Below are 25,965 nucleotides of genomic sequence, written 5' to 3'. Positions count from 1 at the left end.
CTCTCATTCTGTAGGTTGCCTGCTCACTCTGATGGTAGTTTCTTTTGCTGTGCAGAAGCTGTTTAGTTTAATTAGATCCCATTTGTCAATTTTGGCTTTTGTTGCCATTGCTTTTGGTGTTTTAGACATGAGGTCCTTGCCCATGCCTATGTCCTGAATGGTATTGCCTAGGTTTTCTTCTAGGGTTTTTATGGTTTTAAGTCTAACATGTAAGTCTTTAATCCATCTTGAATTAATTTTTGTATAAGGTGTAAGGAAGGGATCCAGTTTCAGCTTTCTACATATGGCTAGCCAGTTTTCCCAGCATCATTTATTAAATAGGGAATCCTTTCCCCATTGCTTATTTTTGTCAGGTTTGTCAAAGATCTGATAGTTGTAGATATATGGCATTACTTCTGAGGGCTCTGTTCTGTTCCATTGGTCTATATCTGTGTTTTGGTATCAGTACCATGCTGTTTTGGTTACTGTAGCCTTGTAGTATAGTTTGAAGTCAGATAGCATGATGCCTCCAGCTTTGTTCTTTTGGCTTAGGATTGTCTTGGCAATGCGGGCTCTTTTTTGGTTCCATATGAATTTTAGTTTTTTCCAATTCTGTGAAGAAAATCATTGGTAGCTTGATGGGGATGGCATTGAATCTATAAATTACCTTGGGCAGTATGGCCATTTTCACGATATTGATTCTTCCTACCCATGAGCATGGAATGTTCTTCCATTTGTTTGTATCCTCTTTTTATTTCATTGAGCAGTGGTTTGTAGTTCTCCTTGAAGAGGTCCTTCACATCCCTTGTAAGTTGGATTCCTAAGTATTTTATTCTCTTTGAAGCAATTGTGAATGGGAGTTCACTCATGATTTGGCTCTCTGTTTCTCTGTTATTGGTGTATAAGAATGCTTGTGATTTTTGTACATTGATTTTGTATCCTGAGACTTTGCTGAAGTTGCTTATCAGCTTAAGGAGATTTTGGGCTGAGACGATGGGATTTTCAAGATATACAGTCATGTCATCTGCAAACAGAGATAATTTGACTTCCTCTTTTCCTAATTGAATACCCTTTATTTCCTTCTCCTGCCTGATTGCCCTGGCCAGAACTTCCAACACTATGTTGAATAGGAGTGGTGAGAGAGGGCATCCCTGTCTTGTGCCAGTTTTCAAAGGGAATGCTTCCAGTTTTTGTCCATTCAGTATGATATTGGCTGTGGATTTGTCATAGATAGCTTTTATTATTTTGAGATACATCCCATCAATACCTAATTTATTGAGAGTTTTTAGCATGAAGGGTTGTTGAATTTAGTCAAAGGCCTTTTCTGCATCTATTGAGATAATCATGTGGTTTTTGTCTTTGGTTCTGTTTATATGCTGGATTACGTTTATTGATTTTCGTATGTTGAACCAGCCTTGCATCCCAGGGATGAAGCCCACTTGATCATGGTGGATAAGCTTTTTGATGAGAACACATGGACACAGGAAGGGGAACATCACACACTGGGGACTGTTGTGGGGTGGGGAGAGGGGGGAGGGATAGCATTAGGAGATATACCTACTGCTAAATGACGAGTTAATGGGTGCAGCACACCAATATGGCACATGTATACATATGTAACAAACCTGCACGTTGTGCACATGTATCCTAAAACTTAAAGTATAATAATAATTTTAAAAAAATAAAAATATTCTTCATGTCTTTTTTGTCAAATCTGATTTTTAGTTCTTTACCTACAGTATCTGAAATAATCTGAAGCCTGGTGTTTCAAAATTATTATCATAGATAGAATAAGAAGAAAATATAAATTACCAAATATCTGCTGTCTTGGTGTCTTCTATGGTCTGAGTTTCTCTACCTAAATGTCAGGCACTAAATATTTCTTGAGTATTCTTTTTTTGGTCTATATTATGTAATTTCATTTATTGTGTCAGTTTTCTGAGTTTTTTCCCTTGGATGTTTATGAAAATTTATTTTATATTTACAAAATGGTCTAGGCACACTTCTATTATTATAATTATTTCCTGGTCTTTTAGAATTATGTGGAGTTTAAATTTAAACCTGTGTCTCTACCAACTACTAATTAAAGCTAAATTATGTTTCTCCAAGACAGAATTAGAAAATTTTTCCTAGCCAGGCACAGTGGCTCACACCTGTAATTCCAGCACTTTGGGAGGCTGAGGCAGGATCACTTGATGCCAGGAGTTGGACACCAGCCTGGGCAACATAGTGAGACCTGATCTCTACCTAAATAAATAAATTAGCTGGTCATGATTTCACACCTGTACTCCCAACTACCTGGGAAGCTGAGGCAGGAAGATCACTTGAACCCAGGAGTTCCAGGTTGCAGTGAACTGTGATCGTGCCATGCACTTCACTGGGTGCCAGAGCAAGACCCTGTCTCAAAAAAAAAAAAAAAAATCTGACAGTGAACAAATAATAAGCTAGAGAAATATGTGAAAACTTGATACAGTTTCTGGAACAGAATTTTGATGAAAAGGCTTTGCAGCATTTTAATTTGAAAGGTATCGTAATGTTTGCAAAAACTCTACAGCTAGCATCATCATATTAAGAGCAAAGAATTCCTCTCTCCCCATTGCTATTCAACATTCTACTGAAAGTCATAGCTGGTATAATAAGACAAGAAAATAAAACTAAAGATATATTGGTTGGAGAAGAAAAAATGTAACTGTCTTCATTTATAGCTGACATGATGGTCCATGTAGAAAATCTCAAAGAATCAACAACAACAAAATCCTAAAATTTGTAAACTAGTCAGGCAAGGTCAGAGGATTAATTACCAAGAGTCGTTTTTTTTGGTGTATCAGCAATGAGCAATTGGAATTAAAAATTTAAAAAATAATACCAAATAAAATAACACCAACAAAGAAAAACACTTAGGTATAACTCCTTAATAATGTGTACAGAAGCTACATGCAATAAAATACAAAACTTTGATCAGGTACTCAAGGCTAATATCAACAGTAGTAAGTCATGTGAATAGTATGTACCCTTGATACGGTGTGATGAGAATAATGGGACTGGAAATGCACTTTAGTTCTGTAGTCTTCCTCCCCAAACCCAGTCTAATCTTGAGAAAAATCTAAAATGAAGATCAGTCTATAAAATAGCAATGCTGCTCAAAACTATCAAGGTCTTCTAAAATGAGAAAAGTCTGAGAAATTGTCACAGCCAAGAGGTGCCTAATAAGGCATGACATCTAAATATAATATGGTATCCTGGAGGGAATCCTAGAAAAAGAAAGAAGACAAGTAGAATTAAAATCACAATAAAGTATGAAGTTTAGTTTATGATAATATATTAATATCGGCTCATTAATTATGGCAAACGTCCTATACTAATCTAAGAAATTAATAATAGGGGAAATTGAGTGTAGGGTGTGTGGAAACTGTACTGTGTTTGCAGTGTTTTTGTAAATAGAATACTATTCTAAAATCAACATTTTTTAAAAAAATATTCTGATTCTAAAATCTTATAATCACACACAAAATATGTGAATTTTTTAGCTCAAAACCACCCCAAGATCAGTGTCATAAGAGTATCTTTAACATTGGGGGTAGCCTAACATTTTAAATCTTCACTGTAACTTGCTCATGAGTGTCCTTTATTTCCCTCTCTCAAGCACTACTAAAGGATTATTTGAAAATTTTTCAAAAGTTTCTATCATATCCTAATAATTTTACATGCCAATAGCTTCTGTATTATATTCTTTTAAAATATTTTGTTAAAATATGGCATAATAATTTATAGCTTTGGCCTGTAGAGATGAAAGCTCAAATTTTTTCAATTATCTATTATGGAATCAGTTTTGACAACACGTTTACACAGCAAACAATGGGTCAAAATACTTATGACTTTTCAGAATGGTATAAGCCAAGATATAATTTAATCCATATGTTTTCCACAAATGGTTCATCAATTATTGATTAGGCTTAATGAGTATGCTAATAAGCAGAACTCAAGTGGCTTCTTTAGCCCTTCTGTGCTTTCCAGGTCCTCATAAATTTTTGAAATGGTGACTGCTGGAAATAGATCATGGATTGGTGCCAAGAAGCCATCATGCAGACCACATATGGTGTTCAAGGGCTGATGTTTGTCCTTTCAGGATAGTATCAAAAATGTACTTTGTGTGACATTTGTTCTAAAACATAAATTAATTTGTAAAGTTTCCCCTTGTGTGCTTGCTATACATATTGTTTCATTTTCACAGGAGATATTAAAATACAGACCTTACTCATTTTGAAGATTAAATTGTAAAGGATCATTTTGGAGTCATACCGCCTTTAGAGGTAGTCATGGAGACCTAGATTTCAAACTGAAACTTCTGTTGATTGGTTTCACTGTAAGAAGTTTTACTGTTATCTAAGCCCTGAAAATGATTTCTGGAACCTGACTCATTTATCTCCACTCTCTAAATGACACTAGGTTGAGTAATCTAACTTTTTAAACAAGTTAATACATTCTGATTATTATTTAATCAAAGAGGAACAGTTAAAGTGTAATTGCTTTCTTCGACTAGCAAAGAGAAACACAAAATATGTTTAGAGCATAATTAAAGTATGATTTTGAGTGAGACAATGAGCTACAAACTGTTGTATTTGCATATAACACACCTTGGATAACATAATCTTAAAATAATATGAACGTAAAGCCATTAAAATAGTTTATTGAAAAAATTACTTGACCTTTGCTTCAGATATTTAAAATTGACATCCTAGTAAACTAAATTTTATATGAATGGATTTTATAATAATTTGTTAAAATAATTATAAATATATTGAAAATTTTTTATTCAACATTATAGATGCTCTTGTATTAATAAAGAACACTTCCTATTGTAACTTCAAATATTTCTCAGGACTTTGTTGCTCAAAAATATCTAGAAAACTAAATAAGAGGTAGCGACGCCTAACCGCAATGATATTTGCTCATCAGAATATAACATTTTTCATTTTAGGTATTCAGAAAAGGTACCATTTCATAAATATCACTGCTAAATATACCCCTAACAGCCTACATAAAGACTGAAACACAATAAAATATGATGCTACTGAGTGTTGAAATAAACATGATTGTTCTGTTTGCTGCTTCGCTTTTTAAAATGACTGTGACCTTAAATATTTCTGCGTTCTTACGCTTCAAAATGCTAATTTCTTTTACATATCTTTAATTTAGGTAACATATTTTATGCTTTCACACCGAACTTTAGTAAAATGATATCAAATTATTTAACTTCTTTCCTAAAGTTCAGACTGTCATTCTTGATATTAGTATCATGTCACAAGCTGTGATAAAAGAGTGAACCATAAGAAACAAATTGAAGAATAGAAATACTTTAACTGTAATTATCCAAGAGCAATAGTTTAGAATGATGAATAAAAAGTTGATCAATTACTCAGATATTTTCTAATAAAGGGATGAATAATGATTTATACAAACCACTAAAACAGAGCGTTTATCCAGATACTTTTTCTCTTTGTCAGTGTAGTTTAATACTAGTCTTCACCAATATATACTGATGTATATTTTTTACTATCTTCTTTTGTTGAATAAACTGATGATGAAACCAATATTTTAACCCTCTTCAAAAAAGTGAAGCCACCAGAAAGATATCATTTTTCCTAGAATTATGTTCAATGTAGTTATTTAGTATCAACAGATAGAAATCCTAAAGAAAGAAATTTCACACTAAAATCATCACATAATTAAAATTGTGATTGAAAGCTAGCATGCTCTTTAGCTTCAAATGCTGTTTGTGATGTTATAGCATTCTTCCCTGGTCAATTTATTTCTGTAAGTTATCAACTTTAAAGATATTTTACTTTCAAAAACATTAATTCTTTCACCCTCAGAAAAAGCAAACTTTACTAGAAACCCATAAATAATCATAGAAATAAATAACAGAATCCTAATTTACATTTAACCTTTGTTTTAAATGATTAATGGATGCTATTTATGTAAACTATTTCTACAATGCAGCATGAAATGAAATTTAAATTGCAGATTTTACAGTGGTGTATTTTAGCTAGTGACCCTATCTCCATGAAGAAAAATAAAAGAAAACCAATTACGTTTGTAATAAAGATGCTAATGCATTTCTTGTTTTAAAGTTATTTAAGTTGTGATTGTTTAAGAAACTTATTTCTAATGAACTTGAAAGAGATGCTGTGGTGGAAATTTGTCTTTAAGGAGAAAAATGGTTTAGTTTTTGCCCCACTTTGAACTCCAACAAATGTCCCTCTCTGGGCCAGATACTGGGTCAGCAAGTGGTTTGGTGTGAATGAGGTCTGGGATGCCTATGCAACCAGACTGAGGGAGAGGTATGGAATTCCTATTTGGTTGGTCAGTAGGGAGGCTAGGCACTTGGTCAGACTGCCCAAATGTGTCAATCAGAACCCAGAGCATTATGGGAAATACTGAGTTCACTGATATCTGTAGACCTTTCAGTGGGAAGCTTGACATCAGTCCCTTTAAGTGCATCTGATTTCTCTGGTCTCCAAACATCCAAAAAGGAGCTAAGAAGGTGGGCTACCTGCCTTACTTCCAAATTAAAGAGTACAGGAAAATGGCAGCCCTCTGCTGGTGTGTAATAGTAGACTGAAAGCCAGCTAAGTCAAACCACACATGTGGCAGAGAATGCTTCTCGTAACATCACTCACATATCTACTGAAACTCACAATGCATGCCTACACCTCAACTTCAAACAATAGACAGAGATTTAAAAGAACACCTGAAGGGAGACAGGAAGAGAAACAGAATATGAAGAGGATTCAACCAAACAGAGCCAATGAAGCAGACAGAGCAACTTAAATAATAAGAGCAATTTTTTAAAATGAGACAAAAAGGAAAGGTTACTCAGTGCATAGTTGGTAGCTTAAGAAAACAAGAATTTCTTAAATCATAGAGCAAAAATGCAAAAGAATAGAAATCATGAGCGTCTTAAGATAGATTAATCAATGCTATGAGGTACAGAAGGAGAAAAAGAAACAAATGGCAGAGAGGAAACAATGAATAAACAATAGAAGAACATTTATTTGAGTTGAAGAAAGACTAAATTGGATGGATCTATTTTATACCAACCCAAGATGTCATTCACTTGTATAGATAAATGAAAGATGTGTGTGGATACGACAGGATTGAGATAAAATATCAACCACAAAGCCTATTTGAACAAAATACTGGAGCAAATACTCAAGCCAAATAATAAATCAACTAGAAAAAGACCATAGCATGAGAGAAAATAAAATTGAGAAGAAATGCTTTTGAGCAAGTCACAATATGTGTGTGTATATAGGAAAATAGTAAAATGACAAAATAAATGGGACCAACAAATTCACTTGTGTAAAATCAGAGTTTGTATTATTGTGACAGCAATGAAAATAATATTTTAAGTCAATCTTTTGGTTTTGAAAGCAAAAGTGTGCAAGATGAAATAGATGAGATAAATACAAATGTACTATGAAACATCAATGAGTCCCTTTTAAGATTTGGACGGAGCTAGCAGAGAAGATAAGCACAGTAAATTTAACATATAAAAGGACACATTCTGAAATCACAATCTAAAAATGCACAGGAAAAAAATTGAAAAGTTGGTCAAGAATAAAATTTTATTTAGAAATTAGGAAATAATTCTTAGGCAACATCGCATCTAAAAAACTCCACTAAAATTGTATAATCTTTTGTTAAAGTGTGTTTTTAAAACCTGTGAGACACATGGCAGACTCTTCACAGAGGAATAAAGAGGCACTTAAAGCTACATAATGTCATTATTAAGAAGGAAAGTTCCTTAATGCTCATGTTAATAAATTTAAACTGAAGTTCATTTTAAGAAAAAGAACAACAAAATGTCCCTAAAAATGTAAGAAAGTAATGTATTAATTGTATATTAATAAATATACAAGCTGAAATGAATGAAGTAAAAATCTAAGAATTAGTAGGAAGAATGCATGAATCCAGAACTGCTTCTTTCAAAATAGCAGCTTAATAGGAAAATAAAAATATACAAGATTAAGAATGATGAAGAATGTATAGTCACAGATGTAAAAGAAATTAAACAAATACTAGCCACAATTCTGTGACACTTAAAGTTGATGGCCTTAAGGCCTTGATGATAAAAAGCAAAAAGTTGCTAAGATTTCCCAAGAACAGGACCTTTATCACCTTCTCATTTGGAGTATTCTGAGTGTATCCTGAGAGACGCTATTGCAGTTCAGTCTGTAAAGGTAAATCTTTCAAAAGCTGGGATGGGAGGAAAATTCTTCAGAATCTCCAGAATCGTTACTGTCCAGTCATCTGACAGATAAGATTGCTGTCCTAATGATGAGCTATTTGCCAGAGTTCCTGATAAATACTAGCTGAATATATTGACCCCCATTGAATTTCAAAATGATATGATTAAATGACAAGCATACGTCACATGGTGTATTAGTCTGTTCTCGCATTGCTATAAGAAACTACCGGAAACTGGGTAATTTATAAAGAGAAGAGGTTTAATTGGCTCACAGTTCTACGGGCTGTAGAGGAAGTATGACTGGGGAGGCCTCAGGAAACTTATAATCCTGGTGGAAGGCTAAGGGGAAGGAGGGACGTCTTACGTGGCCTGAGCAAGAGGAAGAGACAGCAAAGGGGGATGTGCTACACACTTTTATAAACAACCAGATCTCGTGAGAACTCACCATTACAAGTGATTCGAGCAGAATCAGATCCCCAAATACTTCTATAAAAGCAAACTTTTAAAATGAATTTTATTTGCGTATAAAGGGTAATGAGGCAGCTGACTTCTCTTTGACTCTTGGGCCTCTTTCTAAACATAACGTTTTCGAGTGTAAATGATTACAAGAACAGCATGGGGAAAATCCGCTTTCAAGATCCAATCCCCTCCCATTGGGCCTTTCTTCCAACAGTGGGGATGAAAACTCAACATGAGATTTGGGCGGGGACAAAGACCCAAACCATATCACATGGTAACAGCATAAGTTATACTTTAAGGTTTTATACACACACACACACACACACACACACATATAACAATATATGTGTACATATATATTTGTATAATTCAGATTCAGACTATATAATCATATATCTCTATACACACACACAGACACACATAATATATATAAATTATATATGCATATCCTCAGTCTCAATTTTAAAAATCAGAGTGCCACTGGGAGAATAACACAAGCAAAAAGTTGTTTAGAAGGCTTACCATTTTTGGAAAGTTATAAGTTATATATTAACATTAGTAAACTACTATTAAATATACTAAATCTTTTTATCTTAAAATTGCATTTACAGTGTAAAATTAAAACACACATTCCTGTCATAAGCATATTGTTTGGCACACTTACATATCAAGTAATAGTTTACCAAAGCATGTTATTGAAATATCAGATTAGGTCAACTTCAATCTTTCTGGCATCTAATACATTTTTCCCAGTCCTTAGCAGGCTATCTGGTATAGAATAAGCATTAAATAACTCCTGACTGCATAGCATTTTCCATGACCCACTAAGTAAATCAGATTATGGGCCTTCTTGCATTACCTGAAGAGACTTCTATTGTATCAGGAAATCACAAGTAATTAAAGTTGTCGTATTCATTTCCATTAACTCCAGTAATAAAAGGGTGTGTGATTAAAAAAAGCAAGGACTCTCATTGAACGTGTAGTAACAAAGGACTACTACACAGAAGCATATTATTGAGTGAATTTACAGAGCAATTTGGTTAACAGACTATCCAATTTTTAAAAATCTTGATATGAGTCTTACTGATGCTATTTTAAACTGAATTTTTCTAGAAGTGGTGTTCAAAAATTGCAGCCAGTTGTATAGTCAAACTAATAATAAGAAAGTTGAATTACTCTTCTTTTACTTCAAGGATGCTAGGACTTGGAAACCCTTCTATCCACTTACTTGACTATCTCTACGTTTAAAGGAAATTTTGCTCAATGACATGGATTGATTTTTTAAAATGTCAGAAAGCCTTGCTACATATGTTCTATTTATACATTACTTTTTTTGGGTTTACAGAATTGTTTACGAGTTTGAAAGTGTGTTTGGACATAGTGTTTAAACAGCCAGAGATATTTTGGTTAGTTGTGGTCTGATGGTAGGGCAGATGTGTACGGATTTTAGCAGACATTTAAAAATCTCATCTTGACTTTGAGAAGAAGCTCTTCCCGACCCTAGAAAATAACTTTATATGTGATAAACTTCACAAAAAACCTAGTGACAAAAGGCTTTTTCCAGTATGAGACAGAGTAAAGGAATAGAGCCCTAAAATTGTGGCCCCCTGGCCAGCAAAGCCAGGACCCTGATTTTATAGAAAGAAACTGGTTGTAAACTTTAACAAATCATCAAGCTGCAGACAGATCAACATTATGAATTTTCTGAGCAAATGTATTCAGAATTTGACGAAAGAAGTCAAACTAACTTGACTAGTTCCTCAAGTTACAATTGAATTATATTTAATATGTAACAAGAGTCTTTAGTTGAGAAATTTACTGTACCATAAATAAGGAAGTAATTCCTAGATATTATAATTAATATCTAAGAATATCTAAGTTAGTAAATATAATATCTAAGCTATATTACAAATTTCTACAAAAGGTGTTCTTTTATATTAGTAAACATGACAATAAAATCGGCTATGCAAGTACCTACCAGATTATGTATTCTTTCTATTCCTGTCCCAGTGTTTATGTATTGTCACTTGTTGTCCTAGCTTATTTTAAACCCTTCCGTTTCTATTAATTCATTCTTACGTCTCCTTTACCAAGTCTGGAAAACCTCTTCTAACTTTCTGCCTACACACAAACATACTTCTCTCCTTATTGGTGAAATGCAACACTTATTCATACTTTTTTTTCCAAAATAATCCTGTTGTATAAATTTCAAGGATAATAATAATAATGATATATAAACTAGTAATATTATTATAATCAAGTGTATTTTGTTTTATTTCAATTCCCATACTAGCCCCAAATTCGAGAAACAGGGCATCATTTTATCTTCATGAGTTTAAGACTTTTTGAAGTTAGTAAATTTGTAAGGTTATATTTAGAATGATAGAGAGTAAGTATCCATTGATTAAACTTCTATTTGCTCTTGTTTCTACCCTTTGATAACGGTGAGGGAGATTTTCTATAACTATAAAAAAGTATTGATTGTAGACAGATGAGACACAGAGGAAAAAACAGAAAATAAAAAATATCCCAAAGAACAATACGGGCAAAATTGCTTATGAATATGTGACAAACATTCACCTTAAAAAATTTAAAATTTCTGGATAAATTATAATCATAATATTTTTAAATATACATCTATTTATATTCAAAATATAGAAAGGAAATCTGTGGGTGCCCCCCCCGACAAAAAAAAGAAAAAGAAAAAAGATACTTAATATATACAGTAAGCACTGAACCTGTAAATGGCCTAGGGCGTTGTACAAATACCAAGCTTTAAAATCCATGTGGAGAATAGAAGACAAAGCCTTGGGGCTAAATGAGGCAGACAGTCGGAAATGAGATCACACATACACACACACACACACACACACACACACACATGAGTCAAGACTCAAAGAAATACAGTATCAGTGAAAGAGTTAGAAGAACCATCCTATAGTAGCAAAAGTAGCAATAAGGAGAATTGTATGTCAAATAAGGAGAATTCTGTCAGCTTTTATGTCAGCTATGTGTAGAAATTGGAAATAGGTATCCTTCCCAGTATAATTTGCAACCAATTTGGGGAATTTCAAACAGAAACATTAAGAAAAGCCTGGAGTCAAATTAATGGTGCATAGTGGACCAGAGCCCAAAGGAAAAGCTTGTAGGAATCATTTTCTGGGAGAGCATACTTTCTCTCAGGTCATTCATGATCTCCACTGTTTAGAATCAGCCAAATATGAACTCATAATCTAAACAAACTTTATGATAAAAATAATAATAATAATAAAAGCGAATGGGGAAAACAGTGTGCAGCTAAGAACTCAGGAAGTCAGAGGTGGTTGCCACTCTACTAAGTATTTTCTAGCCCAACTCCGAGCTGCAACTCTCCTGAAGCTACCGGACCAAATGATTTTTACTAGAATAGACAATAGCTAGGTTGTTTCAAACCTTGGCAAGGACCAGACTGAACTTGGATTAAAAAAACAAACCAGCCAAAACAAACAAAAAACTAACCTGATGCAATGGACTGAATGTTTGTGTCCTCCTAAAACTCGTGTGTTGAAATTCTAAACCCCAATATGATGTTATGAGGTGCAGCCTTGGGGAGGTAATTAGATCATGAAGGTGGAGTCCTCATTATCCTAGAGAGAGTGGTATTAGCCTCCTTCTGCCAGGATACGATGAGAAGACTGCAGTCTGCAACCTGGGAAAGGGCCCTTACCAGAACTAGACCATGTTGGCACTCTGATCCTAGACTTCTAGCTTCTAGAACTTTGAGAAATACATTTTCATTGTTTATAAGCCACACAGTCCATGATGCTTTGTTATATTAGCCCAAACTCGCTAAGACACCTGGATGTCCAGTTGTTTTCCAATGGCTGGTCTATCCATAGCTATAGATGCCTGGCCTCTTTTGCTCAACTCTGGCAACTCTGAAAGCTAGTCCTACCATCAGCTCTCCCACTGGGGTTGCCACCTTACCGTGACTGGATTGCAGTCTAACTTTTCCCTCTAGACAATCCTGCTTTTTTTCTTTCTGCTTCCTCATTTTGCCCCCCAAAAAATGTTGATCCTGAGAGCATTGTCAAATAAACTTCCTGCATGCTACTCTTCTTGGAGTCATTTCACCAAGGAACTCGATCTGGAATACCCACACTTTGCACAATTGAATTATCTGACTTATTAAAATTGTTATAGTACATTTGGCTATTTCACAAAAATGCTGGTTCTCTCCAAATAACTTACTCATGTAAAGCATTTTCAAATATAATTCCAATAGAAACTTCTCGTAGAAATTGAGAAAATAATTTTAAAAAATTATCTTGGGGACCAAAGGATGAAATTTACTAATTAAAAAGAAGAAAAAAGGGACATGTGTGAAAATGGCCATGTAACATCACCCAGATGTCAGCAAATTCACCAAAAAAATATACATGGAAACTGGATATGACGAAGAAGACATTTAAGATAGTGTGGAAAGAATAATTATTCAACCAGTGGTCTTAGTACAACTGGTTTTCCACATGGGAAAAAAAAAAAGTAAACCCTCCTTACGTCTTACAAAAACAAAATAAAGATTAATTAACCATAAATGTGAAAAACAAAACTTTAAAACTCCCAGGAAAATGCAGGAAGCTATGTTATGATTTTAGGTGGGGAAGAACTTTTACATTGCAAAAAATACAAATTATAGGAAAAATTCTCCAAGATAAATATTAAAAAATAGAAAATTCAATGCATAAAAGCAATAGCAACAAAAGCAAAAATTGACAAATGGTATCAAATAAAACTAAAGAGTTTCTGCACCGTGAAAGAAGGTATCGCCAGAGTGAACAGACAACCTACAGAATGGGAGAAAATATTTGCAATCTATCCATCTGACAAGGTGTGATATCCTGAGTCTACAATGAACTTAAACAAATTTACAGGAATAAAACAAACAATCCCACTAAAAAGGTGGGCAAAGAACATGAACAGATACTTCTCAAAAGAAGGCATTCATGCGGCCAACATGGCACATGTTTACCTATGTAACAAACCTGCACGTCCTGCACATGTACCCCAGAACTTAAAATAAAAGTTGATAAAAAAAAAATAGAAAATGTATCTTCATTAAAATATAACTTGCCCAATGCAATGTGGTATTCTGGGTTGAATTCTAAAACAGAGAAAGGATATTAGGGGGAAAATTGGTGAAATAAAAACAAAGCCCAAATTTTAATTTATAGTAGTATAACAATGTTGGTTTATAAATTGTGGTAAGTGTACCATATGTATGTAAGATGTTCACAATAGCAGAAACTGGATGAGGGGTATATGGGAACTCTGTACAATCTTTGAAACTTCTAAGTAATTCTAAAATTATCCCACAGTACAATTTTAGTTTTTAAAATGATAGTAAAAAGCAAAAGCAATATGAAAACTGGTATAAAATATTCTATAATATATATCAAAAATTATTTTGTGTCCAGAATATATACTTTTGCAACTCAATATTTTTTAAAAATAAAACCCAGTGAAAAAATTAACTACAGCTTCACAATAGATGAATCTTAATAACATGCTACAACTACATAATATTGAGCAAAACCCAAGTTGCAAAAGGTGTAAATGCGACTATAGATATAACATTTTAAAATATGTAAAATAATTTGCTTAGATATATACTCATGTAATAAAATAATAAATAAATAAACTGATAAGCTCAGATTTTATAAAAAGGGAATATACATAAAGGACTTTAAATACTTTATTTCCTAAACTGGATAGTATATGCAAAATATACTTGTTTGTACAACTTATATATTGCATGAGAAACATTAAGAAACACATTTTTAAACATTTGAAAATCATATAAAAAGAATACATGTGTATAAAATTAGATTCTTTCTTAGAAAAGTTTGGACACAAATATAGTTGACTGATCTTTCTTTTTATTTATCTATTTATTATTGAGATGCAGTCTTGCTTTTTGCCCAGGCTCGTCTTGAACTCCTGTGCCCAACAATTTTCCTGTCTCTGACAAAGGTGCAGAGGCAACGAAATGGTCATTTTTCAACAAATGATGCTGGACCAATTGGACATCTACATCTGCAAAAAATGAATCTAAACATAGACCTTACACCTTTTATAAAAATTAACTCAAAATGAATCATAGACCTAAATGCAAAATGCAAAACTGTAAAACTTGTAGGAAAAACCATAGGTATAATCTAGCTGATATTAAGTTTGATGATGAATTTCTAGATAAAACAACAAAACAATATATTAGTTGGACATTATTAAAAATAAAAATTTCTCTGCAAAAGACATTGTTAATTAAAAGGCAAGCCACAGACTTGAAGGAAATATTTGCAAAAAAATTTAGACAAAATATGTGAATAGACATTTCACCAAAAAGATATACATAAGGAAAAAAGCATGAGAAAAGATAATCAACATTGTACATCATTAAGGACTTGCAAATTAAAACAAGACATACCAATACAAACCTTCTAGAATGACTAAAATCCAAAAACCCTGAAAATACCATTTGCTGGCAAGAATATGGAGCATTAGGAAATTTCATTTATTGCCGGTAAAAATACAAATGGTACAGACACTTTGGAAGACAGTTTTACAGTTTCTTACAAAGTTAAACATACTTTTACCATAGGATCCAGTAATCACACTCCTATTTACCCAATTGAGTTTAAAACTTAGGTTCCATGAATGTTTATTGCAGCTTTATTCATGATTGCCAAAACCTGGAAGTAACAAAGATGTCCTTCAATAGATGAATAGATGAACAAATGATGGTACAGCCATATAATCAAACGTTATTCAGCTATAAAGAGTAGTAAACTATCGTCCGGGCGCAGTGGCTTACGCCTGTAATCCCAGCACTTTGGGAGGCCGAGGCGGGCAGATCACGAGGTCAGGAGATCGATACCATTCTGGCTAATATGGTAAAACCCCGTTTCTATTAAAAATACCAAAAATTAGCCGGGCGTGGTGGCGGGCGGCTGTAGTCCCAGCTACTCGGGAGGCTGAGGCGGGAGAATGGCGCGAACCTGGGAGGCGGAGCTTGCAGGGAGCGGAGATCGCACCACTGCACTCCAGCCTGGGCGACAGAGCGAGACTCCGTCTCAAAAAAGAAAAAAAAAAAAAAAGGAAAAAAAAAGAGAGAAGTAGTAGTAAACTATCGAGATGCAAAAAGGCATAGAGAAACCTTAAGTGCATATTATTAAGTGAAAGAAACTAGTCTGAAAAGTCTATGTACTGTATTGTTACAAACACATAACATTTTGGAAAAGACAAAACTATAGACACAGTAAAAAGGTTGCTAGGAGTTTATGAGGAGAAAAGAGGGATGAATTGTGACACACAAGAATATTTAGAATAGTGAAACTATTCTACAGGATATGGTAATGAATTGATACATGATTTATGCATTTGTCAAAACCCATAAAACAATATAACACAAAGAATGAAACTTAGTGCAAAAATTTTAATAATCACAATCTATTGATATTGGTCCATTATTTGTAGCAAATGTACCACACTAATGCAAGACATTAATAACAGGGGAAACTGTATAGGGGAATGGTGTATGACAACTTTGTGTACTATTTTCTATTGGCTCACATTTTTTTAAATCTAAAACTATTATAGTAAAAAGCCTATGAGTTTTAAAAGATGCCCTGACACTGATAACACACATAAAAGAAAAATCTAAGGATATCCCCATAATTAACTGTGAAAGCTTTTATGCTTTCTTCTAAGACTGGGAAGATTTTTCGGATGATTGCTGTCACCACTTCTACTCAACTTGTATTGAAATAAATTAAAGTCATACAGTTTAGAAAGGGAAAATAAAACTATCAATACTTAAAAGTAAAATAATTTTTTTGCAGAAAATCCTGAAGAGTCTATCAAAAATCTAATATAACTAAGAAGTTGGCTTAAGAAAGTCAAAAAATTCAAAAATTGATTGTATTTCTGTGTATGAGCAATAAACAATTAGACAATGAGGCTAATATAAAAAGTTTAATTTAAAATAACACCAAAAACATGAGATTTTTAGCCACTTTAAGTTTTCTCTGCTGAAAACTATACAACACTGATAGGAGAAATCAAAGACAACCTAAATATATCATGATCCTGGATGGCAAGAGTCAGTGTTGTTCAGACACTACTTGTCCCCAAATTGTTCTATGAATTTATCATAATTCACTGAAAATCTCAACAGTTTTTTTTCATATGAACCATCATGTTGATTCTAAAATTTATAAGGAAAATCACGGAATTTTCATTGGCCACAACAATTGTGAAAAAGTTGAAGTATGCACACTATCTGATGTCAAGACTTTCCTACAGTAATTAAGACAGCATATTCACAATAGCAAAGACATGGAATCAACCTAAATGTCCATCAATAGTAGACTGGATAAAGAATATGTGGTCCATATATACCTTGGAATACTATGCAACCATAAAAAAGAACAAGAACATGTCCTTTGCAGAGACATGGACAGAGCTGGAGGTCATTATCCTTAGCAAACTAACACAGGAACAGAAAACCAAATACTGCATATTCTTACTTATAAGTAGGAGCTAAATAGAATACATGAGCCCATGGCAGGGAGCAACACACAACAGGGCCTACTGAAAGGTGAAGGATGGGAGGAGGAAGAGAATTAGGAAAAAATAACTAATGGGTACTAGGCACAATACCTGGGTGATGAAATAATTTATACAACAAACCCCATGACATAAGTTTACCTATGTAACAAATCTGCACATGTACCCCCGAACTTGAAATAAAAGTTATTAAAAAGTGTAATATTGGTGAAAGAATAGATACATAGGTCAATGGAACAAAGTGCAAAACAGAACTTGCATATATATAGTTCACTGATTTTTGACAAAGACTCAAAGGCAATTCAATGCTAAATGATAACCTTTTCAACAGAGTGCTGAAACAACTAGACATCCATATTTAAAAAGGAACTTCGAATCATACCTTGCAGCATATTAAAATTTAAATGGATCCTAAACCTAAATAATAAACCCAAAGCTGTAACATTTCTAGGCTATGTCATAGAAGAAAAACTTTGGTACTCTAGGTTAGAAAATGTTTTCTTAAGTAGTACAGAAAAACACAACTCATAAAAGAAAAAATGATCAATAGGAATATATCAAAATCAACAGCTGATGCTCAAATGACCATATTAAAAAATAAAACCATAAGCTACAGATTGAGAAAAATATTGTTTAAATATATATCTGATACAAGTCTGCTGAGATTTTAAAGTTTCTTAAAACTCAACCGCAATAATAATTTTTAAAACAGTAAGAAAAAATGGGCAAAAGATGGCCCATTCACCTAAGGAGATAGACATTTGGCCAATAAATAGATGAAAAGATATTAACCATCACTATTCACTAGATAAATACAAATTTTACAAAGAAAATACTACTAACACCTTTTAATATAACTACACTTTTAAAAAGTGATGGTATGAAGTGCTGATGGGATATGGTATAATTGGCAGATAGCAATTGATAAATAAATTGCAATGATTGCTCAAAAATTGATTGTATTTCTGTGTATGAGCAATAAACAATTAGATGATGAGGCTAATATAGCAGAATTACAAAACAGCACAGCCCCTTTAGAATACAGTTGCCAGTTTTTTATAATAAAATAAATTGTCATTTATCTTGAGATGCAGCAATCCTACTTCTAGATATTTACCCAAGAGAATTTAAAACATGTTCACATAAGAAGAATCTATACAATATTTGTTCTATCTTTGTTCATAATCACCAAAATCTGGAAATAACCCAAATGATTTTTCAATAGATAAATAGGTAAATAAACCATAGTACATCCTTTAAAATGGAATGCTATTCAGAAATGCAAAAGAATGAACTATTTCTGATACAAGCAAACATATGCATGGATTCCAAATGCATTATGCTAAATGAAAGAAGTCAGATTCAAATGGTTACATATTATATGATGTTTATTTATAAGACATTTTGGAAAAAGCAAAAGTGAAGGAATGGAAACAGGTTAGCAATTTTCAAGGACTTATGGGGATAGGAGACTGATGACAAAGTGTTTTGAGGCAATTTTTCGTGGTGTTGGAATTATTCTTCATTTGAATTTGATACTGTATTAGTCCATTCTCACTCTGCTAAGATACTACCCAAGATTGGGTAATTTATAAACAAAGGAAGTTGAATTGGCTCACAGTTCCACAAGGCTGCGGAAGCCTCAAGAAACTTACAATCATGGTAGAAGGGGAAGCAGACACCTTCTTTACAAGGCAGAAGGAGAGAGTGTGTATGTGTTAAGGAGGGACTATCAAACACTTATAAAACCATCAGATCTTATGAGAACTCATTTACTGTCATGAGAACAGCATGGGGGAAACCATCCCCATGATCCAATCATCTCCCATCAGGTTCTTCCCTGGGTACTTGGGGATTAGAATTCAAGATGAGATTTGTGTGGCGACACAAAGGCAAACCATATTAGATACAGTTGATATGTATCTGTAAGAATTTTACTGTATGTATATTTATACTTCAATGAACCTGAACTTAAAAAAAGTTATCTGTTTATTTGATTAATTTTGCCTTCAGTGGTATAGATTGTCTTTATTATATTTTTCCTTTAAGAGTCTGAATTCTTCAAAGGTTTAACAATTTTTTTCTTCGGTAGAACGTATTTCATTTCTAAAGATGAAGGAAAAAAAATCTAGGCCCAGTGTGTGCTACTGTGGAGGACTTGGGAGTGAGATGGTGTCTTGCAGGCACCCCTGGTTCTCTGTTCTCCCTTAATTGTTTTCCTTTAGATTATCTCAGTCCTGAGATGTTGAGTGTAGATTTGTGGAGAAGGCTTAGGAATCATTCCACTTGTTCTGGTTGCTTTGTTTTTACAGACCAATGGGTATCCAAGAATGTGTTGGTATAATCCAGGCACTTTGATGTGGCTTCCCTTTCTCATTCGCCATGCACTTCTGTAGCTGAAATTCTATCTTTTGAGCAGGGAGAGTATACTCAAACATCCAAGGGAGAAGCACTAGTAGGTGTTTTTTTGGTTTTGATTTTGGTTTTGTTTTTGTTTTTTTTAACTCCCTTTTCCCCTTCCCCTTCATTTTTTGGAGGAGGCAGGTTTTATATGCACTATGAGATTTTTCTTTATTATCCGTTGAATTTTACAAGTAAAATGGAGCAGGTGCCTCCCTGTTCTGAACTGTTTACCCAAGAAATAAAGGACTAAGCATAAAATGTAAAAGTTAACTCTATGAGCATATTTCTAAACCTTAAAACCAGAAATAAAAATAAAGAGAAACTGCAAAAATCCTTTCTGGGCTAACTTAATATTCTACTTTAGGTCTTATTTGTTTTACCTTTAATAAAGTGTGCTTTATATTCTCTTCAGTTCAACTTTTAAAAAATATTTTGTTTAATGGGTGTTAGTCCACTAGAATTTTAATACCTCAGCTATCTTAGGACTTTTCTCTGTTTGATTAAATATAGCATTAGTTGTTGATGAGAGGTGGCATACTGTCTTGTAATAAGGGTAAGGAGACTTAGATTGATTACATAAATGATTTCACAGTGAATTTGTTTTAACCTAACTATAACTATGCCAGAAAGTACTCTCATAACTTGGGCTGGAATGAATATTTCATGCTCATCATTAGAGTGACATTTTTAAAACTGTATTTCTTTCAATTATTTGCAATTTTCTATGTTTCATTTAAGTTTAGTTATTAGAAATGTACATTATTTTCTGTATGATGGATTTAACAATAAATTGGGACCAAAAGCCAAGTGTCCATGTTTTCAGTTCTTCTAGAAACTAATTTACTTTTCTCAAAACTTTAATGCAACTTGCAAAAAGATGTAAGTAGAGTATTAAAATGGGGAAGAAATATTTTGGTATAGACCATTTAAAAAGGAAGCAGTAGCTCTCAATAATACTTACTGAACATAAACTCTATCCTAATAATATTGCTTAAAAGGAGTGCCAAAATGCTCATTGTGCATCTCCTATGGCTGATTCAATATAATATTGCCAGGTTTAGATAGCCTGTTTTGTCTGGAACATTGATATTTAAAATACTATTGTTCTTGACTCTTCCTTTTCTTTGTATAAAAAGGAATATACTTTTCTTGGATATTTAGATAGAAGTGATGACGCTATAGACTCCAATCTGTCCAAGATTTTTATAACAAAGTTCAGTTCTTAAGAAAAATTTGTCTAATTTAAATACATGCCATAAAATTCCCTCATTTGATTTTATCCTTTCATGTTTTAAAATAAACAGGACAGTGTACAAATCATGAATTCAAATAACCACCATGCAGGTCAAGAAAGATAAAATCAGCAGCACATTCCAGGTCACCTTCTTGTCTCTACCATCCCTTCTCATCTCTCCAAATATGACCAATAACCTTAGTTTTGTCAGTGTTTGGAATTTGTATAAATGTGATTGTACAGAATGTACCCTTTCGTATCTGGTTTCTTTCAGTCAATACTATGCCTATTTTATTTATTCATGTTAATGCATGGAAAAATAGTTCATTTATTTTAACTTCTGTTTGGTATTCCGTTGTGTGATCATTCTACAATATATGTATTTTACCTATAGCTGGTGGGCTTTGTGCCACTTCCAGAATAGTAATGTTATATATAGTGCTATTATATTCATTTTTGTATGAATACAAATGGTACCTTTGTTTTGTTTTGAGTAGGAGGGGATTTACTAGATAAATGGGTTATGGGTGTTTTCAACTTTGACAGACACTAAAAGTTTCTCAAAGTAATAGTACCAAATTACCTTCTCACCAGGAATATAAGAGGTCTATTTTTTTCTAGGTCTTTGGTGATAACTGCTGTTTTAGCATTTTAATTTTGTCATATTTGTTGATTTGCTGCAGTATTCCATTGTTATTACTACTTTTTTTCTGATGATTTATGTGATTGAACACCTTCTGATATGTTTATTGGCCATATGAATATCTTTCTTTTAGAGTGCTTGATCAAATTTTGTATATTTAAAGTTTTCCTATTTGTTTTATGGTTTTTTTGGGGGTTAAATGTTCTTGATACGTTCTAATTATTAACCCTTTTTCAATAACATATGCTGCAAATACGTCTCACATTATGTGGACTGTCTGTTCATTCTTTATGAGATGTCTTTTGACTGAAAGAAATTCTTAATTTATTAAGGGCCAATTTATCCATCTTCCCTCAGTCCTGTTTAATAAATCTTTATCAGCACAAAGGTAAAAAAGGTATTCTTCGATATCATCCTCTAATGCAGAGGTTGCCAAAAACTTTTTTTGTAAAGAGCCAGGTAGTAAATATTTTTGGTTTCTCAGGTCACACTATTTTGTCGCACTTACTGAAGGTTGTCATTGTAGCACAAAAGCTGCCATAAAAAATACCTAATTTAATGAGAATGTTTATGTTCCAATAAGCCCTTATTTATAGAAACTGAAATTTCAATTTCATATAATTTTCACATGTCATAAAATGAAATTCTTCTTTTGATTTTGTTTAACTATTTAAAAATGTAAAAAGTCATTCTTAGCTCACAGGCCATACAAAAGCAGGTGCTAAGCTGGTTTTGGCCTATATGGCGTAGCTTGACAACACTTTAACAATATCTTAAAGGTTTTTCCTTTTTCATTTATATTTATAATCTACTTGACATGGATTTTTGTATATGACAAGTGGTAGAGAGGACAGAAGAATGTTGGAGGAGGTTTTTATACCCAGTTGTCTTAGCTACATTTACTGGCTATTTGTCTCTACTATGCCACCTTTATTCAAAATCAGTCATATATGTGTAGCAATGTTTCTGAATTCTCTACTTCGTTCTATTGTTCTACATGTCCATATTTGAAAATAAACCACATATTCTAAATTGTTAATTAAGAATCTGAACATTTAGTAGAGGTACTTCTCCCTCTTTTTTTCTTCTTCAAGATTAATTTGGCTATTCTTAGCCTTTATATTTTCAAATGCATTTTAGAAATATCTTTCTGAAAGTTTGTTATGCCATTTTGCCATTATATAGAATTTAAAGCTCCATTAGAGAACCGAGCTTGCAAACGTATGAACATAAAATACACCTCTTTTTATTTATATCCTCTTCAGTTTTACTAATTACATTTATTATTTTAGTATAGAGTCATGATACAATTTTTGGCAAGATTTATCCTTCATTATTTGGTTTTATTGATGCTTTTATAAGTGATATATTTTAAATTCATTTTAGAAATGTTTCTCATATAGGGAATACATCATATGTATTATATAATGTTGTCTTAGTCCCTTTTGTTCTGCTATAGCAGAATACCACAGACTGGGTGATTTATAATAAACAAATTTATTGGGCTTATGATTTTGGAGGTGAGGAAGTCCAGGATTGAGGGGTCACATCTGGTGAGGACCTTGCTGCATCATGACATGACAGAAGTTATCACATGACTTTTTTTTTTTTTTTTTTGAGACTGAGTCTTGCTCTGTTGGCCAGGCTACAGTGCAGTGGCATCATCTTGGCTCACTGCAACCTCCATCTCCCACGTTTAAGCGACTCTCCTGCCTCAGCCTCCCAAGTAGCTGGGACTACAGGCACACACTACAACACCCAGCTAATTTTTGTGTTTTTAGTAAACAGGGTTTCGCCAAACAGGGTTTTGCCATGTTGGCCAGGCTGGTCTCCAGCTCCTGGCCTCAAGTGATCCACCCACCTTGGGCTCCCAAAGTGCTAGGATTCCAGGTGTGAGCCACCACGACTGGCCTCATCACATAGCTTTTATTAAAAAAAACCCATTCCCATGATAGCAACCCCATTCTTGAGATAATGGCATTAATTTATTCATGAAGGCAGAGCCTTCCTGACCTCTTAGAGGTCCCACCTCTCAACACTGTCACATTAAAATATTATGTTTTCAACACCTCACCTTTGAAGAACACATTGAAACCATAGCAGATGCACATGTTTTTGTGTGTGTGTATGTGTATGTGTGTGTGTTCACAGATACTCTTCATCTTACAGTAGGGATACATCGAGATAAACCAGATTTGTCTGGACACAGCCCATTGAAGCATATAAAAAGATTATCACTTAAATACTATCATAAAGTCAAAAACTGCTAAGTCAAAGCATTGTAAGTCTGGGATTGTGATGGTTAACACTGAGTGTCAACTTGATTGGATTGAAGGATGCAAAGTATTGATCCTGGGTATGTATGTGAGGGTGTTGCCAAAGAAGTGGGCTGGGGAAGGCAGACCCACCCTTAATCTGGTGGGCACCATCTAATCAGCTGCCAGTGAATATAAAGCAGGCAGAAAAATGTGAAAAGGTGATGCTGGCCTAGCCCCCAGCCTACATCTTTCTCCAGTGCTGGATGCTTCCTGCCCTTGAACATCGGATTCCAAGTTCTTCAGTTTTGAGACTTGGACTGGCTCTCTTTGCTCCTTAAGCTTGCAGACAGCCTATTGTGGGACTTTGTAATCATGTAAATTAATACTTAATAAACTCCCCTTTTTATATATGTGTGTGTGTGTGTGTGTGTGTGTGTAAAAGATATTCTTTGAGATATATATATTATTACTAATTAGTTCTGTCCCTCTAGAGAACCCTGACTAATACAAGGATTATCTGTGTATATGTCAGTAGTTTATTTTAGATTTGTTTACATGCACAGTCATGTCATCTCCAAATAATGACTATTTAGTTTATTTATTTCTAACCCTTGACTATTTTTAATTTTCTTATTTTATTACACTGACTAGAATCTCAGCTACAATGCTGCATTAAAAGCATGATAATAGACATCTTTTACCTAATGGGAAATATTTCAATATTTCACAATAACTTCTGATGTTTGGCAGATACTCTTAATAAGGAAAGTTTATATTCTTATTTTGCTTAAAAGTTTTATCTTATGAATTTTTGTTAACTTGTTTTGAATATTTTCCCATATATATTAAAATGATTGTTATATTTTTTCCTTTATTAATTAAGTGAATTATAATGATTGATTTTTGAATGATAACTAAGGTTGAATTTCTGCAAAAGAAACTACTTGGATTTTGATATACTATATTTTTTGCTAATATTACTGGTTTCATTTTATCAATATTTTGTTTAGGATTTTGGCATCCATGTTCATGAGAGACATTGATCTAGAATTTTCCTTTGTTGAAATGTCCTTTTCGAGTTTTACTATGAAGTTTTTTCCACTTTCATAAAAGATGTTATTAATGTGAAGTGAGCCTCTTTTTTATTATCTGGATGAATGTTTGCCAAATTAGTGTTAATTGTTACCTAAAAGTCTAGAATAATTTACCAATGGAGCCCTTTGGGCCTTAGGTTTCTCTATAGAAAGACTTTCCAAACTGAGTTCACTTTTTTTGGTAGGATTTTTTTGACGTAGCATATTTTTGGATATTCTTTGATGTGGCCTTTTTCAGACCTTCTATTTCTTCTTGTTTTGGTTTTAGGAAGTTGAGTCTTTGTATTTGTTCATTTTATATAAACTTCAAGGTCATGGGCAATATTTACTTACAATTTTCTTATTTCCACATTATTTGGCTTTAATTTTCTGTTATTTTTCAAATGTTTTTAGATGAACTTCCATATTTCTGATTCTGAGCCTTTCTTATTTTTAATATATGCTTTTAACGCTGTAAACTATTCTCTAGGCGTTTTATACCTGAATCCAATGGTTTGACAGGTATATTCGTTTCCCTTCTGTACTGTAAATCTTTGTGTCTTTGTGTGTTCCAATCTTTATATGGTCATCCTTCTCTATCTGTGGGGGAATTGGTTCTATGATGACCCACAGAACCCAACATTTATAGACACTCAGGTCCCTTATATAGAAAAATGTAGTATTTAATATTTGCATATAATCTATATACATCCTCCAATATACTTTAAATCAGCTCTAGATAACTTATAATACTTAACACAACATCAATGCTATGTAAATCATGGTTATCCTGTATTGTTTAGGATTAATGACAAGCAAAAGGTGTACATGTGTAGTATATGCACAAGCATCCTTTGGTGGGAATATTTCTGACCTGTAGTTGGTTGAATGCACAGATGTGGAACCCACATATACAGAAGGAGATGGTATTTTCTGTTGAACCACCTTTCACATTGATAATCTCTGTGACAGGCACTAACATGTAGCAGTAAGACTTCCTAATAAAAAAAATTACATGCCTAATTAAAATGTTTGTGTTTTCAAGCCCTTAAATTAAT

At 33.3% G+C, this 25,965-nt stretch overlaps 1 long non-coding RNA gene across 1 annotated transcript in view; it reads left to right on the top strand.

Moving 5' to 3' along the window:
- LOC107974205 (uncharacterized) overlaps window positions 1–21,534 on the top strand; it is a 50,653-nt gene extending 29,119 nt beyond the window's left edge. Inside the window, exon 3 of the long non-coding RNA XR_001716781.2 lies at window positions 21,004–21,534. This is a non-coding gene — a long non-coding RNA (uncharacterized LOC107974205). The remainder of the gene's footprint in view (window positions 1–21,003) is intronic.
- Window positions 21,535–25,965: the final 4,431 nt, after the last annotated feature.

Source organism: Pan troglodytes, chromosome 1 (genome assembly GCF_028858775.2).
Source record: "Pan troglodytes isolate AG18354 chromosome 1, NHGRI_mPanTro3-v2.0_pri, whole genome shotgun sequence".
Classification (NCBI taxonomy): domain Eukaryota; kingdom Metazoa; phylum Chordata; class Mammalia; order Primates; family Hominidae; genus Pan; species Pan troglodytes.
Note: the sequence above shows the minus strand (reverse complement) of the source record. Positions and strands in the feature narration are given on the sequence as shown.